Source organism: Convolutriloba macropyga, chromosome 2 (assembly GCF_964194025.1).
Source record: "Convolutriloba macropyga chromosome 2, txConMacr16.3, whole genome shotgun sequence".
Classification (NCBI taxonomy): domain Eukaryota; kingdom Metazoa; phylum Xenacoelomorpha; order Acoela; family Convolutidae; genus Convolutriloba; species Convolutriloba macropyga.
In genome coordinates, this window is record NC_134469.1 from 29,859,539 (window position 1) to 29,877,951 (window position 18,413).

The window sequence follows — 18,413 nt, forward strand, 5'->3', positions numbered from 1 at the left end:
TCTACCAGCAAAAGCTTTTATGACTAGCAGTCCGTAATCCGAAAACGCAGATTAATCAAGAGCGGATTGATGAGAAAAAGAGTGAATTTACTTCACAATCCTCCACAAAATTTGCAGTGGATTTACCCGCTCTTATTTTTCTACAACTTGCGAGAAAAATCCGCAATCAATTTACGCTTGATTGATCGTAATTTTGATTGAATCATTTATCAAAGTGCACTTATATTTTAGCTTATAGTGAAGCTAACAGATTGAAAAAGACTAGAGAACCATATTGTACGCGGCGGTTTATAGTTTTTGCAGTTAAACAAAAAGCGTGTTGTCATTACTTTTATGCTATTATTCTCTTCTGTCTAAATTTTATTAGATTACAGTATTTTTGCTTTTTCGTTTCTCTTGTTTTGTTTTAAATTGGCTTTAGCGATCAAATTTATCAGTTTATATCAATTAGAACTTCGTAATTTCATTATTGGTGAGGAACTCTTTTGATAGGTTCATTTCCAATCCTAAACGTTACTGCAGCAATGACACCCTCGATCCCTAGGTTTAGGTGCGCGATCCTAGACCACTCTGATCAGACCATTTGGGTCGCCCACTGGTGGCGTGGTGGGCGACCCAAAATACATGGTCTGAGAAACGCTGGAGTCGCACGATGGTCTGGTCAATGGTCACACTGCGGTCTGATCAGAGCCCAGGTTGAGGTGCCATCCGGAAGTGGCCTCTGATCAGACCAAGTACAACGCACATGGTGTGTTCCCAGACCAAAATTACAGGGTCTGGGATTTGGTTCGAGTGCAAAATAGTATGATAAGAGGTCACTTCGGTCTGGGGATGGTATGATCAGAGGTCACTTCGGTCTGGGGATGGTATGATCAGAAGTCGCTTCAGGATGGGAATGATCTGATCAGAGCGGATTCAAGCACATTAGTCTGATCAGAAAAAATTTTCAGCGTTGGGTCTGATTAGAGAGCATTCCGAGCGGAAATTTATTTTTTTTTAGTTTTTTTTATCGAGAGATGTTGGCTCTGCCAAGAGGCAACAAAAGCAGCATTCTGATCACGGACACATCTAGAATTTGATGACTTTGATCAGAACCAGAGAGTTCCAGCTGATAGAAAATGCCCGTCCCCTTAAAAAGAAATTTTGATTAACTGTAGAAAACATCGTTTTATATGGAAAGCTGTCTAAATTCATCCATTGAGTTCAAGATGTGCACTAATTCTAAAGAAAATAATTTTTTTTCTCTGCAGTTGGGTTTTATTTTTTTGAGCAATGCTTTTAGAATGGTCGTTTCCTTAGATGAATTTAATAATTCAAACATCAATTTTTACGATATAATTATATTATAACAAAATTAAATAAACTCGTTAATAGTGAAAACAATTAACTGATCAGATGATTTTGAGCGCAATTGAGTCTGATCAGAGGTGATTTAGAGCGCACAATAGTCTGATCAGGAGTGATTTTTGAGCGCACAATAGTCTGATCAGGGTGATTTTGAGCGCACAATCGTCTTGGCAATGGTCTTGGTTTGGTCTGGCCCATGGTCCAACAATCATCTGGACAATGGTCTGATTTTGGTCTGATCAGTGGTCATTTCTGTGTGGAGAGGTCTAATCAGAGACAGTTTTGAGCGCATTTTGAGAGCACACGTTGTTTTGAGCGTACATTAGTCTGATCAGAGGATATTTTGGACTTGGGTGGTCTGATCATAGGTTACTTTCGTCTGGCACGGTCTGATCAGAGGTCACTTCCGGATGTTACTTCAACCTGGGAGGGCAAAGTCTGGCAAATGGTCTGGACAATGGTTGCACTACGGTCTAATCAGAGGGCAAAGTCACATTATAGTCTGATCATAGGTCGCACGAAAGTCTGGACAATGGTCGCACTACGGTTTGATCAGAGACCGAAATCTGGACATAAGTTGCACCAAAAACTGACCACAGAGCTCTAAATGACCGAATTTATTCAGCTGCAGTTTTTTAACACTCGAATAACTCAAAAGAAAAGTTTAAGGAACTTCAAATCGACTTTTTGTTTATATTTTTATAAATTAGTTTTGTCCTAACCTTATCAAGATGTACTGAAATATTCAATTTTAAGTTGAGCTGTACATGGGTTTGGATTGAATAATTTGAAAATTTTACAACCGAGTCTGACAAGTATTCAGGAATGGTACGTTCAAAGGGAGCGTTGGTTGCACTAAAGTCGCACAAAACTTTGAGTCGCAACAGAGTCGAGCGAAATATTTGTGTCGCAATGTATTCTGATCAGAGGTCTTTTGGGTCGCACCATGGTAGCACAATATATGGGGTCGCACGACGGTCAGATCAGAGGGCTTTGGATCGCACGATGGTCTGATAAGAGGGCAAAGTCGGGGAAATCGCCTGATCAGAGCAATCTAGGGTCGCGATCCCAAACCTGGGATACAATAGCCGAACTATTTTATTTTTCTGGCAAAAAATATTATCAGCAGCAGAAATGAGTTTACTCAATTAGGCATAGATTTTGTTTTTTGTTGATTGATTTTGTCTGAAAAGACATAACCAAGACCCTTAACTATTTAGATGATAAAGGTTTTTGTTATTACCTCAAACTACAAACTGATATTAAAAAATATCCAACTCTAGATGACTATCTCAGCTAAAAATTTTTATCTCCCATGTGTCAATGATTTCGGTGATTTCGTAACAGTAATCAAAATTAATAAATGTGACAAAAATCACACCTCGTACTTAACAAGACAAATAGTGAAACTAAAATAGACTTCATTAAGACGAGCGAGAAAGAACTGACTACATATTTTGAACAAAATGTATTCTGTGTGGTTACTAAGATGAATTACAGAAACAACACAGTAACAAATTATTAATCTCAAGGTATAGCTACAATACGCACTAATGTCAAACTAATTTGACCACATATAGATGCTGCGCTTAACTACTAAACAAATTAATTCAAGGTCGAATCAAGCAGTGCTGTTCGAAGAGCAAGACAAGCAAAGATTAATGCTTCATTCTATCAAAGCCAATTGATTTATTCACTTTTGTCAACAATTATTTTAATTAGCTATTATCAATACGTGAATATTTTGTACGTGAAGTCAAATTTAAACTCAAACTCCACTTATCTAAACATCAGCAAATCAATTTTACGACTTAACGTTGCTGCATCAGATTCTTTCCGAATGGTTTGAATCCAACCTGTTGTTGATACAGAGCATCGTTTTGGAGAAAAAACCCGTGACATCAAATATACACTAAAAATATAATGATATGGAAAACTGTTCACGTACTGTCGACATCTTCATCTACATTCAATCAACAATGCAATTTGGACATGAAAACCACGTGACTAGCAGCATAGAAAGAGCTTGAAAACTACCAACAACCAAGTGAAACTCGTTAAATTTAACTTTTTAAAATGACAAACAATGACTATTGAAGCACAATTTCTTGAGCGCTAAATTACTGTTCTTCAAATTAACTTGACTTTGACTTGTGGAAGAGAATTAAGTTTAATTTTGTCACTTTCATTTTGGGGAAAAAAGTTCGTAAGTAAAAGAAACTTTGGCAATTGGAGACTAGAAAAGAGAGTTTTTATAGCGAACAAACAATTTCCTCAAATTTTTTTTTTTGCAATCGCGCAATTCGTTTACCTAAATAACCAAATTTTTTAATATTTCTTTTAATGGAGGAGTATAATACTGAGTACAGGATTAGGAGATAATTTGAAGTTTAGATTCGTTTTTTGAGTTATTAACAAAATCTCAACAAAATTTTAATCGTTTTGATTTGATTTTTTTTTTGCTTTTCTGAGCAAAGCAGAGTTTAGAAGAGCAAAGCTGACTGATAAGTTACCAGAAGTAATTGAGTTTGAAGTAATCCAAGGGCAATATACAGTCTAGTGGATAAAGCAGCAAGCAAAGTCAGCTGCAATAACGCAACATCTAGACAAATCTGAAACCGCTGAAATGAACTGGGTGGTGTACAGTTTTCCTTGTCGCTGTTTGCAGAGCAGCCGCTACATTTGTTCAGTAAACCCGGACAGTAGAAGACAAACCTCCCTCCAATTTATCAAAGCAAGTTGCGATTAGCAATTGAAGCTGCTGCCTCAATTTCGAAAGTAAATCACAGCAATCTGGAAAAGCAAAGACTGTGATGAGCAATTACACGTGAAAACGCGTAAGGTCTAAGAAATTACGTAAAGAACCTTGGTTGATCAAGCAAACTCAAAACAATCTATCAACAGATGTTTGAGACCAATGATCGCATCAAGCAGCTCATCGACAAGCGAGGCAACATTCTTCACGATTCGGGGTCATTTCAGCCGAATAAACTCAACTTGATGACCTTGCATCAACGGACCCGCTCAGATGCCAGACCCACCATGCCAATCAGGTCTCCAAACCAACAAAATGGACACACCCGCATATGTTTCGCAGCCTCCGTAGGAACAAAATTCTCCTTCAGATGAGAATTGAAGCGAACATCAAGACAACGAGTCAAAAACATCTTGCAGCAAAAAGGCTAGAGAACGGAGAGATTCCTCGCGTTCTTGTCCAAGCTGCGGTTGAAGACAGTTTTGAATTGATAAAGAGAGAGCTCAGATGCAACGATTCGAAGAGCAGAGTACACCCAACTTGGATTTCCAAAAAGGAGATTCCTCAGCGGAATAAACGCAAATTGATGACCTTGCATCAAAGGACCCGCTAAAATGCCAGACCCACCAAGTCAATCAAGTCTCCAAACCAACAAATTTGACACACCCGCATATGTTTCTCAGCCTCCAGAGGAAAAAAATTCTACTTCAGATGAGAATTGAAGCGAACATCAAGACAACGAGTCAAAAACCTCTTGCAGCAAAAAGGCTAGAAAAAGGAGAGTTTCTACGCGTTCTTGTCCATACTGCGGTAGAAGAAAGTTATGAATTGATCAATAGCTCAAGATGGAGATGCAACGATTCGAAGAGCAGAGTGCACCCAACTTGGATTTCCAAAAAAGCCCTTGAAATAAAGAGCTCATAATCGGTTGATGATGGCGCTGTTCCAAGTATACGGAGTAGACCCCGCTTCCGTTGGAAGGGACGCGCAAGCAGCTAAGAAGTGTCGTCCTGGCTGGACCGATCGAATCAGTCTCATAGAGTACACGCTTTCAACGATTCTAGAATTGAGCAGGACACCATATACCCTGGCGTCACTTTTTTCGTGACTGTCTGTTTCTTTCAAAATCACTACGCAGGAAACAAATATTACCTACGACAGAGAAAAAATCCGTAGCAGTTTTCTATTCCAAGATCAGTAGCCAACTGCCCAAAGTAAAACTGAATTCCTTCAACAGAAACCCTCTCGAATAGCCGGAGTGGTCAATCATGTTTGTTGCTACTGTGCTCCGCGGCAATATACCTGACCACGAGCAAATGAGCTCATGAAGACGCTGTTGCGCTTTGAAGACGACGAGCAAAGCGAAATCAGCTGTATCTGTATCGGCTGTATTCTGGAGCATTCTATGTGCAAGCTTGGGCACTCTTGAAGCGCAGTTTTGGCCGTCGTCATCTGATTCTCGATGCTCAGCTCAAAACACTGCCGCTAAACAAGACTCAGTCGAAAATAACGATTCTGGAGCTCTAATTAAATATTCAAAAACGATCAGAAATTTTGTGAACGACTTGAAGCAATAAAAACATGAAAGTGATTTGCTATTCAGCGCAACACTTTATTTCGAGATAGAAAAGTTACTTCCAAATTTGAAAGAGAAAAGGTGGTCTTATGCAAATGATTGCCAGGAAAATAGACCTGATCTGACGCTCTTCGATCGATGGCTGGCAATAATGGCCTTAGAGATTGAAGGATTCTCAACTTTCAAGGGAGAGTGGAGGAACAAGACCGAAGAAGTACGTATAGAGACAAACGGTTCTCGTAAACCGATCTATCAAAATTCAGTGCGGGATCGAGCGTAAAACAATCGAAACAAATGCAACGTGATCACTGGCCGCTTTTTAATGGCACTCAAAAAGGTTGGAACTGTTCATTACTCAAGAACATGAGTGGGAATGATCGGTAAGCAGCAGTGAGGAAGCAACGCTTATGCTACGGATGTCTGGGAAAAAAACAGGCAATCCAAATTTGTAAAGTCAATGTGTTAGGTATAAAAAGAGATACCAAGAAGCATAACCGGTTTCTATGCTCGGAAAGTCAATTGGACGAGAGCAATCAAGCAACCAAGGTAATTGCAGAAACAATCAGAGAGTCGAAGTTACGAGTTTCTTCAGATAGTTGCTGTCTCAATACAGAGCAGTGGCAACAGGCTGATTAGATAGATATGCTTTCCTCGATACTTCAACAACGCCCTTATTTATCGTACAAAGCGTACAAGATCTAGGTTACGAGCCAAAGTCACAGTTTTTGAGCTCAATAAAATTGGCATACACGTGTTGAAGGATCTGATGAGAGAAGGGGTTCCGCTAAAAATAAGGGGACCACATTAAAAGGTGCCTTCCATCGACGCGTTTGTACATCTTTCAACATCATTGGGAACCACACACTACGACTACAATAGGCTTAAGCAAAACTTCAATCACTTGAGTGTTCTAGCCAACAATGGCTTCAACTTGATTGAAGTTGGCATCAGCCTTGGTCAAGATGCTTATAAACTACAACGCCGATTGGACTACAAAATAGGAACATGAAGTGAACTCTTCGCCGTTTTAACAGAACTCGAATGGTTAGTCAGTGACAGGCAAAAAAAGACAAAATATTTATCATTCAGCCTTCACAGAAAATGTGAAAGTGGCTGAGAACATCCGAATCTGGTGGTACTTAGCAACCTATGCCTCCAAAATGGATGCTAGAGAGTACGACCAAACTTTCAGACGAGTGGTAAGGAGTAAGAATGCTTTGGATTGAACCAGAGCAAAACAATCCAAACAATTACAGCTTTGCCTTGGGTTATCTTTATTCATTCGAAGGAAGGTTCCGTAGAGACCCAAAACTGAAGAGTTTGCGTCAACAATCAATAGATCAAAATGCAGAGAAAAGATTCGTAAAAATTTTGGACAAATCCATAGTGAAAGGGAACACTGGAAATAATGGTATTTGTTGCACCAACTTTTGCTAAAAACAAACGAAAACGGCAAAGTAAGACGTGTTTGCAATGGTGCATCAAAGTACAAATAAGTAGGCCTAAACGACAAGCTACTAGCAGGAACTTATCTTCTGCACTGGTTGATTGGCGCGATGTTCAGATTAAGTGATGAACCAATGGCCGTGGCAGCCCAATTGCCGTGATAGCTCATTGTTTCTACAAGTGCGAGTTCCCGATCAAGATAGAAATTGCTTGAGGTGTCTATGGATTCAAGGAATCTGTTCAGATATACGAAAAGTAACGTAATGTATTTAGAACTAAGAGTTCTTGAACTAGTACAAATTATGCTCTCAAGCGAGTGGGACTCGACGATGCGGAACCTTATCCAATTGCAGCAAAGGCAACACAAAACAACTTCTACTTGGACGATTTGATGATATTAGTAGAAAAGCGTGACGAAACAGTTGAAGTCTGCAATCAGTTGCAATCGTTTCTCCCAAGAAAATGATTTAGCCTAAGGAAGTGAATAAGCAACAAGCATGCGGTTACCGAAGCGAATCCAGAAGTCAATGAGCAACACACACGAAGTCAGTCGAAGTGGAACCCAATAAGGAGGGATCCTTGGTGTTTGGACCACAATGGACTGTGACTGATGGTAGTGTTCGAGTGTGAAGAGGTACGTTCACGGAAGTTGAAATACCTATAACTTAGAGGAGGATTTTTTCACTGCTAACTTCAGTATTTGACCCGACGGGGTTGCTTGCTCCGTTCAGCTTTCGCATGAAACCAATTCTCTGAGGCATCGGGGCCAAGAATAGAGAATATTGGAAAAATGAAGTAGCAGATTTGGAACAATGGCAAAGAAACAGAGTTCTTGAAGCGGAAAGAACATTTTTCAATTGTACTTGAGACAAGCATTGATAGATGATACTTCAATACAGCGAGGGGTGGAACTGAACTTTAAGTGTTTGCTGACGTATCTGAAGAAACGATGATGTGTGCAGTTGCCTATCTACGCTCGAAGAATGCTCATCTGACTTAGCAATTGTCATTGGGAAATGCAGAACAGCTCCCTTGGGAAATCATTCAATAACGTGTTTAGAACTACAAGCAGCAGTAGCCCTAGTGAGTGAGGTTGAAAGAACAAATAGTCGACGAACAAGAAAATAAGACAAACAGTTGCAATTTTTGGTAAGACTCAACTACTGTGTTGCAGTGCTACACAGTACCCATCGTAAACGATAAGTGTTTGAAGCCAATTGAGTAGCTGAGGTACTGGATAAAACTGATGTGTCATTGGAAACATTTGGGTGGTGTTAACAACACAGTGGACCTTGGTACAAGAGCATTCAACATTGAGGAACTCAAAGGAAGAGAACGGACCACTGGGCCGGCCTGTGTGAAACGTCAAGAGAGTGAATGGCCAATTTCATCTTTGCCTCCGATAAAACAATATACCATCATTAGTCATCTTGATAGAAGTTGAAGAAAAGAGCGCTGATTTTCAGTGGAAAAAGTTTAGTAAACTCATCAGACTAATAATTACTAAATCATAGATACAGCGAGCATGAGGCAAATACAAACCAGCAACGTTTGTATTCATCGTCGAAAAAAAAGAAAAAACTCAAAACCAACCATCCCCAATTACTACAGCGATAATAGTTAGGTGAAAGGATGAAACATCTCAAAGTTGAAGTCATTCCATTCTTACTTTTTCTGGGTGGAAAAGCATTTATTCGAGTCAAAACGAGGATAGGCAAAGTTCAATTGGACTCCAATACTAAGCATCCATTATTGCTACATTGGAAACACCAAAAACGAAACAAAAACATTTAACACGATAGCACAGAGCTTGTAAGAAACATGGTTCATCAGGGTATATGGCTTCAAGGCATAAGAAATGACTTGGGATCAATCAAGAACAAGTGACTATATTCAGAAAAAGCAGAGCCCAAAGGATAACGATAGTAATGGCAGATTTACCTGAGGATCAGTGAGATGTTTCAGCAGCCTTATAAATGATGGAATTGACCACTTTGGCCCTCTCAATGTGAAGGTTGGGCGCAGCAACGAAAAGCGATTATACTGTAATCTAATCGGTACTGTACAAAAGGAAGTGGCAAACAAATTGGAGACGGATAGTTGTCTCAATGCATTTATTGGATTTATTGCACGAAAAAAACAATCCAAGTATAGTCGTGAGTGAATACGGGGCAGTCTTTGAACGAAAATTTAAGAGTACTTTGCGGCATGAAACAAAAAAGGTATCGAAGAACATCTAATTCAAGGAGGAATCAGACAGAAGTTCAGGCCACCAGAAGCAATTCACTTTATAGGATATGGGAACTTTTCAACAGAAATTGAAACAAGTTAAGGTATGTAGTGTTGGGGAACAGATCAGTCACCGAGGACGTTCTTTCAACTTTGATTTATATTTTAGAGCTTATGTTGAATGAAAGTCCATTGACTCCACTAAGTTCAAATGTTAATGGCTTAGAAGCATTGATACTTTATGTCTTCTTGCTTGGAAACAAGAACGCTTGCCTGCCCTTTTTTACCAGGCATAGAAGAATTTCTCCCTCGAAAAACTCGTCGAGCAAACTCAAGCCTACGCAAATCTTATATGGGATATATTTCGTGAAGAATAATTGCCAACTGTAAATAATCGGCACAAATGGCGGCCTATGGCGAACGAAAACCTTAAAAAAGACGATCTCTTTTGTTTGATCGGAGACAGCAATAAGCAGGAATATTATGTTTTGGGTTATGTTAAGGAGGCTATCGATAGGTATTACGGTGTGCTAAAGTTCGATCAGCTAAAAATCGAACAAACGACGGAGTTCACAAGAGAACAGTAGTGAATCTCGCCTCCACAAGGAAGCTCGACAAGGAAAATCTAAAACTGCCTGCTATCGTAGCCAAAATTATTTCATCACTTTCGTCAATTTTATTAAGTAAATATTATTAGTACCTAATTATCATACGTGATGTGAAACTGAAACTCATACTTGACTTATCTGAACATCTGCAAACATTATTACGACTTAAGAGTGTTTCATCAGAATTTTTGCGATTGGTTTGCGAACCAACCTGTTGTTGATACAGTACATTCGACAAAATTCTATGTGGTTAACAAACTTCCCATAACATCACATTTACATTGAAAAATTGACGTTATGAAGAACTGTTCACATTCTGTTGACATCCCTATCTACAACCAATCAACAATCCAGTTTTGACATGCAAAACCACGTGACTAGCAGCATAAAAGGAGCTTGAAAACAAATGAAAAATTAGTTGACATTCTTTAATTTTGAATTACAATATTTATGTTCAATGCTTATTGATGCACAACTTCTTTAGCGGTAAATTGCTGTTGTACAATTTAACTTAACTTTGACTTGTGAAAAGAGAATTGACTTTGGTATTCTTACTTTTTTCTGGGGAACAAAATTCTGACACAAGAGAAATTCTGTGCAAAGCATAGAGTCGGTTTTTCTTACTGGCCTAAACAAAGCGTAGCCTAGAATCCCACAGTGGTGTCGTAGAGTCCAATCGATGACTAGGAGAACTTTATTATAGCAAAAAACCAAATTCCTTATAAATTTTTTTTGCGCTAACGCAATTGGGTTACCCAACTCATCAGTTTAATCAAAATTGCATATAATAGAGCAGTATTTTACTGAGGACTGAACATCGAAATTTTTCGAAACTTTGATTTATATTTTGAATAATTAACAAAAAATAAACAAAGTTCAATTTTTTTTCGATTTGATTTTATTTTGTATTCTAAGCGAAGCAAATTAGTGCAGAGCAAAGCTGTACTATTAAGTAAGTAAAGCTGGACAAATTAAGTAAGTAATGCAACGGTAAACTACAGCTTTGCGGATAATACAGTTCACAAAAGTTAACTGCACAAAGGTATTATTCGCGCAAATTTGAAATCGCTGCAACGAACTGAGTGGTATTAAGTTTTCCTTGTCACTGATCGGATAGCAGTCGTTACACAAACAACCAGTTTAAATTGATGTTTGGTAGTTTTTCACGCTATGTTTTTCTACTAGTCTTTTGGTTTGTCAATATTGCACCTTTGATTAGCTGTAGATGATTATTAACTGGGTTGAAAAAGTTCTCGGTTTTCAGTGATTGGGAATCCGGGATTCCTCTTGTGTCCCGAAATCTCTTAATTGGTATAGTAATAGCAAAATTCGCTCAATTTGGCATACCAAAATCGGTATTTCATATTTCGTTTGAATTTGGTTAGTGGAACTGGATATTCACTTCTATATTTATTCGTACGTGGCAAAAATGATTTGGTAATAGTGAGGTAGTTCGGGTTGGAGTTCATGTGTGATATTCACGTACTAATAACAACTACCAAATAAGTAGACGTGTTGTTAACAACTCAATTTTGCTTTGTTGAATGTTGCATTGACTTTTGATTGTGATTGTTCTCTAACTCTACTGGTTGATCTGTCCTTGAATTAGTTTTCTTCCAATTAGCTGGGCCCCAACAGTCTGTACAAACAAATACAGAATCCGGATTTTCAATTTCTTGATAGCAACAGCTGAATTCATAGTATTGAGAGTTTGAACTCTTGAATAAATTTGATTTCTAAAACGAAAACTTTTGATGTCCTTTTTTGTTTCCACATTTGATCACATTTTTCACCATCTGCAGCAAATGAATCTGAGAAATTTTTAAATGGGAGGCAAATCTAATGAGTTTCGCTAATTTCACAGCAACTAGTTGATCATTTATGCTCAGCATTTGTGTGAGTGTTCTTCATTCGATTTTTGAGTTAACTCTAGACTAAGAGTTCTTGAACTAGTACAAATTATGCTCTCAAGTGAGTGGGACTCGACGATGCGGAACCTTATCCAATTGCAGCAAAGGCAACACAAAACAACTTCTACTTGGACGATTTGATGATATTAGTAGAAAACCGTGACGAAACAGTTGAAGTCTGCAATCAGTTGCAATCGTTTCTCCCAAGAAAATGATTTAGCCTAAGGAAGTGAATAAGCAACAAGCATGCGGTTACCGAAGCGAATCCAGAAGTCAATGAGCAACACACACGAAGTCGGTCGAAGTGGAACCCAATAAGGAGGGATCCTTGGTGTTTGGACCACAATGGACTGTGACTGATGGTAGTGTTCGAGTGTGAAGAGGTACGTTCACGGAAGTTGAAATACCTATAACTTAGAGGAGGATTTTTTCACTGCTAACTTCAGTATTTGACCCGACGGGGTTGCTTGCTCTGTTCAACTTTCGCATGAAACCAATTCTCAGAGGCATCGGGGCCAAGAATGGAGAATATTGGAAAAATGAAGTAGCAGATTTGGAACAATGGCAAAGAAACTGAGTTCTTGAAGCGGAAAGAACATTTTTCAATTGTACTTGAAACAAGCATTGATAGATGATACTTCAATACAGCGAGGGGTGGAACTGAACTTTAAGTGTTTGCTGACGTATCTGAAGAAACGGTGATGTGTGCAGTTGCCTATCTACGCTCGAAGAATGCTCATCTGACTTAGCAATTGTCATTGGGAAATGCAGAACAGCTCCCTTGGAAAATCATTCAATAACGTGTTTAGAACTACAAGCAGCAGTAGCCCTAGTGAGTGAGGTTGAAAGAACAAATAGTCGACGAACAAGAAAATAAGACAAACAGTTGCAATTTTTGGTAAGACTCAACTACTGTGTTGCAGTGCTACACAGTACCCATCGTAAACGATAAGTGTTTGAAGCCAATTGAGTAGCTGAGGTACTGGATAAAACTGATGTGTCATTGGAAACATTTGGGTGGTGTTAACAACACAGTGGACCTTGGTACAAGAGCATTCAACATTGAGGAACTCAAAGGAAGAGAACGGACCACTGGGCCGGCCTGTGTGAAACGTCAAGAGAGTGAATGGCCAATTTCATCTTTGCCTCCGATAAAACAATATACCATCATTAGTCATCTTGATAGAAGTTGAAGAAAAGAGCGCTGATTTTCAGTGGAAAAAGTTTAGTAAACTCATCAGACTAATAATTACTAAATCATAGATACAGCGAGCATGAGGCAAATACAAACCAGCAACGTTTGTATTCATCGTCGAAAAAAAAGAAAAAACTCAAAACCAACCATCCCCAATTACTACAGCGATAATAGTTAGGTGAAAGGATGAAACATCTCAAAGTTGAAGTCATTCCATTCTTACTTTTTCTGGGTGGAAAAGCATTTATTCGAGTCAAAACGAGGATAGGCAAAGTTCAATTGGACTCCAATACTAAGAATCCATTATTGCTACATTGGAAACACCAAAAACGAAACAAAAACATTTAACACGATAGCACAGAGCTTGTAAGAAACATGGTTCATCAGGGTATATGGCTTCAAGGCATAAGAAATGACTTGGGATCAATCAAGAACAAGTGACTATATTCAGAAAAAGCAGAGCCCAAAGGATAACGATAGTAATGGCAGATTTACCTGAGGATCAGTGAGATGTTTCAGCAGTCTTATAAATGATGGAATTGACCACTTTGGCCCTCTCAATGTGAAGGTTGGGCGCAGCAACGAAAAGCGATTATACTGTAATCTAATCGGTACTGTACAAAAGGAAGTGGCAAACAAATTGGAGACGGATAGTTGTCTCAATGCATTTATTGGATTTATTGCACGAAAAAAAACAATCCAAGTATAGTCATGAGTGAATACGGGGCAGTCTTTGAACGAAAATTTAAGAGTACTTTGCGGCATGAAACAAAGAAGGTATCGAAGAACATCTAATTCAAGGAGGAATCAGACAGAAGTTCAGGCCACCAGAAGCAATTCACTTTATAGGATATGGGAACTTTTCAACAGAAATTGAAACAAGTTAAGGTATGTAGTGTTGGGGAACAGATCAGTCACCGAGGACGTTCTTTCAACTTTGATTTATATTTTAGAGCTTATGTTGAATGAAAGTCCATTGACTCCAGTAAGTTCAAATGTTAATGGCTTAGAAGCATTGATACTTTATGTCTTCTTGCTTGGAAACAAGAACGCTTGCCTGCCCTTTTTACCAGGCATAGAAGAATTTCTCCCTCGAAAAACTCGTCGAGCAAACTCAAGCCTACGCAAATCTTATATGGGATATATTTCGTGAAGATTAATTGCCAACTGTAAATAATCGGCACAAATGGCGGCCTATGGCGAACGAAAACCTTAAAAAAGACGATCTCTTTTGTTTGATCGGAGACAGCAATAAGCAGGAATATTATGTTTTGGGTTATGTTAAGGAGGCTATCGATAGGTATTACGGTGTGCTAAAGTTCGATCAGCTAAAAATCGAACAAACGACGGAGTTCACAAGAGAACAGTAGTGAATCTCGCCTCCACAAGGAAGCTCGACAAGGAAAATCTAAAACTGCCTGCTATCGTAGCCAAAATTATTTCATCACTTTCGTCAGAAATTTTATTAAGTAAATATTATTAGTACCTAATTATCATACGTGATGTGAAACTGAAACTCATACTTGACTTATCTGAACATCTGCAAACATTATTACGACTTAAGAGTGTTTCATCAGAATTTTTGCGATTGGTTTGCGAACCAACCTGTTGTTGATACAGTACATTCGACAAAATTCTATGTGGTTAACAAACTTCCCATAACATCACATTTACATTGAAAAATTGACGTTATGAAGAACTGTTCACATTCTGTTGACATCCCTATCTACAACCAATCAACAATCCAGTTTTGACATGCAAAACCACGTGACTAGCAGCATAAAAGGAGCTTGAAAACAAATGAAAAATTAGTTGACATTCTTTAATTTTGAATTACAATATTTATGTTCAATGCTTATTGATGCACAACTTCTTTAGCGGTAAATTGCTGTTGTACAATTTAACTTAACTTTGACTTGTGAAAAGAGAATTGACTTTGGTATTCTTACTTTTTTCTGGGGAACAAAATTCTGACACAAGAGAAATTCTGTGCAAAGCATAGAGTCGGTTTTTCTTACTGGCCTAAACAAAGCGTAGCCTAGAATCCCACAGTGGTGTCGTAGAGTCCAATCGATGACTAGGAGAACTTTATTATAGCAAAAAACCAAATTCCTTATAAATTTTTTTTGCGCTAACGCAATTGGGTTACCCAACTCATCAGTTTAATCAAAATTGCATATAATAGAGCAGTATTTTACTGAGGACTGAACATCGAAATTTTTCGAAACTTTGATTTATATTTTGAATAATTAACAAAAAATAAACAAAGTTCAATTTTTTTTCGATTTGATTTTATTTTGTATTCTAAGCGAAGCAAATCAGTGCAGAGCAAAGCTGTACTATTAAGTAAGTAAAGCTGGACAAATTAAGTAAGTAATGCAACGGTAAACTACAGCTTTGCGGATAATACAGTTCACAAAAGTTAACTGCACAAAGGTATTATTCGCGCAAATTTGAAATCGCTGCAACGAACTGAGTGGTATTAAGTTTTCCTTGTCACTGATCGGATAGCAGTCGTTACACAAACAACCAGTTTAAATTGATGTTTGGTAGTTTTTCACGCTATGTTTTTCTACTAGTCTTTTGGTTTGTCAATATTGCACCTTTGATTAGCTGTAGATGATTATTAACTGGGTTGAAAAAGTTCTCGGTTTTCAGTGATTGGGAATCCGGGATTCCTCTTGTGTCCCGAAATCTATTAATTGGTATAGTAATAGCAAAATTCGCTCAATTTGGCATACCAAAATCGGTATTTCATATTTCGTTTGAATTTGGTTCGTGGAACTGGATATTCACTTCTATATTTATTCGTACGTGGCAAAAATGATTTGGTAATAGTGAGGTAGTTCGGGTTGGAGTTCATGTGTGATATTCACGTACTAATAACAACTACCAAATAAGTAGACGTGTTGTTAACAACTCAATTTTGCTTTGTTGAATGTTGCATTGACTTTTGATTGTGATTGTTCTCTAACTCTACTGGTTGATCTGTCCTTGAATTAGTTTTCTTCCAATTAGCTGGGCCCCAACAGTCTGTACAAACAAATACAGAATCCGGATTTTCAATTTCTTGATAGCAACAGCTGAATTCATAGTATTGAGAGTTTGAACTCTTGAATAAATTTGATTTCTAAAACGAAAATTTTTGATGTCCTTTTTTGTTTCCACATTTGATCACATTTTTCACCATCTGCAGCAAATGAATCTGAGAAATTTTTAAATGGGAGGCAAATCTAATGAGTTTCGCTAATTTCACAGCAACTAGTTGATCATTTATGCTCAGCATTTGTGTGAGTGTTCTTCATTCGATTTTTGAGTTAACTCTAGACAAAATCTTCACCCTAAAATAACATATCTTGCAGTAAATTTGTTAAGACCGACAATCTAAACCTGCAAAATATTTTGCATAAGTCTTTCAAGATAGACGGTTGTTCTTTCAAAGCTCTATAGCAAGAAAAACAATTTCCTTTGAGGGTTTTCCAGCTTAATTTTACAGATTTACGTGATATTTTATGCATAGTTAGTTCATTGTATAACGTAGCAATTAGCAATTAAAACCCGAAAATTTTTGTAGTTGAAATGAACAACATCGTTGGTTTTTTCTAGCAGAATGTCTTTTTCGTTATGAATTTGATCTGCTTATATTGCAAAAACTTTGCATGATTACTGCTGATCTTGCTGTAGTTTTTTTTTTGAAAACTGCATGATAAACCCATGTTATACGATCTTCACGCCTGTTTCAAAAAATATCCTAGCAAAGATTCCAAAGAATCATTCGATCAGCTATCAATGTTTATGTATGACAAAAGTATAATTTTGACTATTTCATTAGACGTAATGAATTGAAACTTCGTTCAAACAAAGCAAAACTGTCAGTTGCTGTATCGTCAATAGCGGAGAGGATATGAGCTAGAAAAACAAACCAATAAATTTCTCATGGCTTGCAAAAACTGGCTAAAAGAACAGCAATTTCAATTTTTCAGAATGAAAATTTTAATTAAAAATTTTAGTCACAAAATACAGGTAAATTGGATAGCACATCTACCGGCAAAAAAGTAACTGTTGGTGTTCTCCCCACTGTCATCAGGCAATAACAATACCAGCCAAATCACTTATAAAATCGATTGGTCGCGGTAATATTACGTTTCTTATATCTGTTTATGCCAAAAAGCGTTGCTAAATACGAAACGAGCACATCGTTTCTGTGTGGTGCGGACTAAATAAGTAAGCTGGTGGCCGCCGTATTGGCCGACAGGGCGTTTAGCCGACAACCAAAAAATGAGAAATTTAGCCGACAATTTAAGTAAAATGACCAATAAAACTTATTCTGAAGCTGTGATTGGCAAATTTAAAACACTTTCGTAAGCCGACAAATATACCGCAGTTTTTTCCTAGTGTAACGAAGGTCTATCAACAAGCGTAACAAAGGTATTTAACCACATTTGGCCATGCCTCGCGGGCCATGGCCATGCCTCAGCGGCCCGTGGGACTTGATATGAATCTATCACAACCGAACTACTGATTTATGGACCAATGAGACTTTTATGACCAATTATGATGAAACTGTCGGCTAAATTTCTCAATTTTTCCTTGTCGGCTGAAAGCCCTGTCGGCCAATTTTCCTAGCACCAAGTATGCTGTAAAGTATTAAACAATCAGAGCTGAGTATTTCCAAGCGTCATCTAAAATAAGAATATAATACGTTCCGATTTACGTAGAAAATTAAGAAGTATGTTCAATCTAACTTTAATTAAATATAACCACGATATGTACCGATTAAGGTGCTTTTCGTTGGTTTATATTTTAAGATTTTTCTAGGCGATTGTTGACTTTAAATGAACAGATTTTGACGTCAATAAAATCAGACAAAAGACCGGTAAAAGAGCATCGAAAAGAGCATTGCCGTCTAAGATATCTTATTCCTTGCTCAGATATATTGTTGTTATTTTGTACGCTAATGCTAATACGCTGTTTGGTGCTACTACGTTGTTTATCAATTGAATATTCCGATTTTCTGCTTTATCAGAGGTATTATGGTGCCGCGGCCCGGGATTTTGTCCGTCTCTTCGTACCGTACCGTCCGCGTGTTTCTCCTTTAACTTAATTACTTTTCCCGGTTGCGTTTCGTTTCAACTAAGGCGGCTCTCCCAAAATCCCGCTTTTGTTTCTCGCAGCATTATTTTGACGTCGGTGTTGTATGTTAGTTTGTAATGAAGTAGGTTGCTTTTTTGCTGCAGTATGTTAGTTATGCTATAATGCTGGTTGCCTCTTCTCGTTTTGTAGCTTTCTAGGGTTTGACTTAATTGAAACACAAGTTGAGACCGGTTTGTGTCTTGAGTATCCCAAC

General features: G+C 38.0%; 2 protein-coding genes across 3 annotated transcripts in view; both read left to right on the top strand.

Moving 5' to 3' along the window:
* Positions 1 to 18,413, top strand: part of LOC142358604 (protein FAM76A-like) — a 606,005-nt gene that overhangs the window by 198,122 nt on the left and 389,470 nt on the right. The gene's annotated exons all lie outside the window — the stretch shown is intronic.
* Positions 355 to 18,413, top strand: part of LOC142335235 (uncharacterized) — a 37,863-nt gene continuing 19,804 nt past the window's right edge. The window contains exon 1 of one of the 2 annotated variants that reach the window (XM_075383643.1): positions 355 to 472. The gene's annotated coding sequence lies outside the window, so the exon portion shown is untranslated. The remainder of the gene's footprint in view (positions 473 to 18,413) is intronic. The other variant, XM_075383639.1, reaches the window with a different exon arrangement.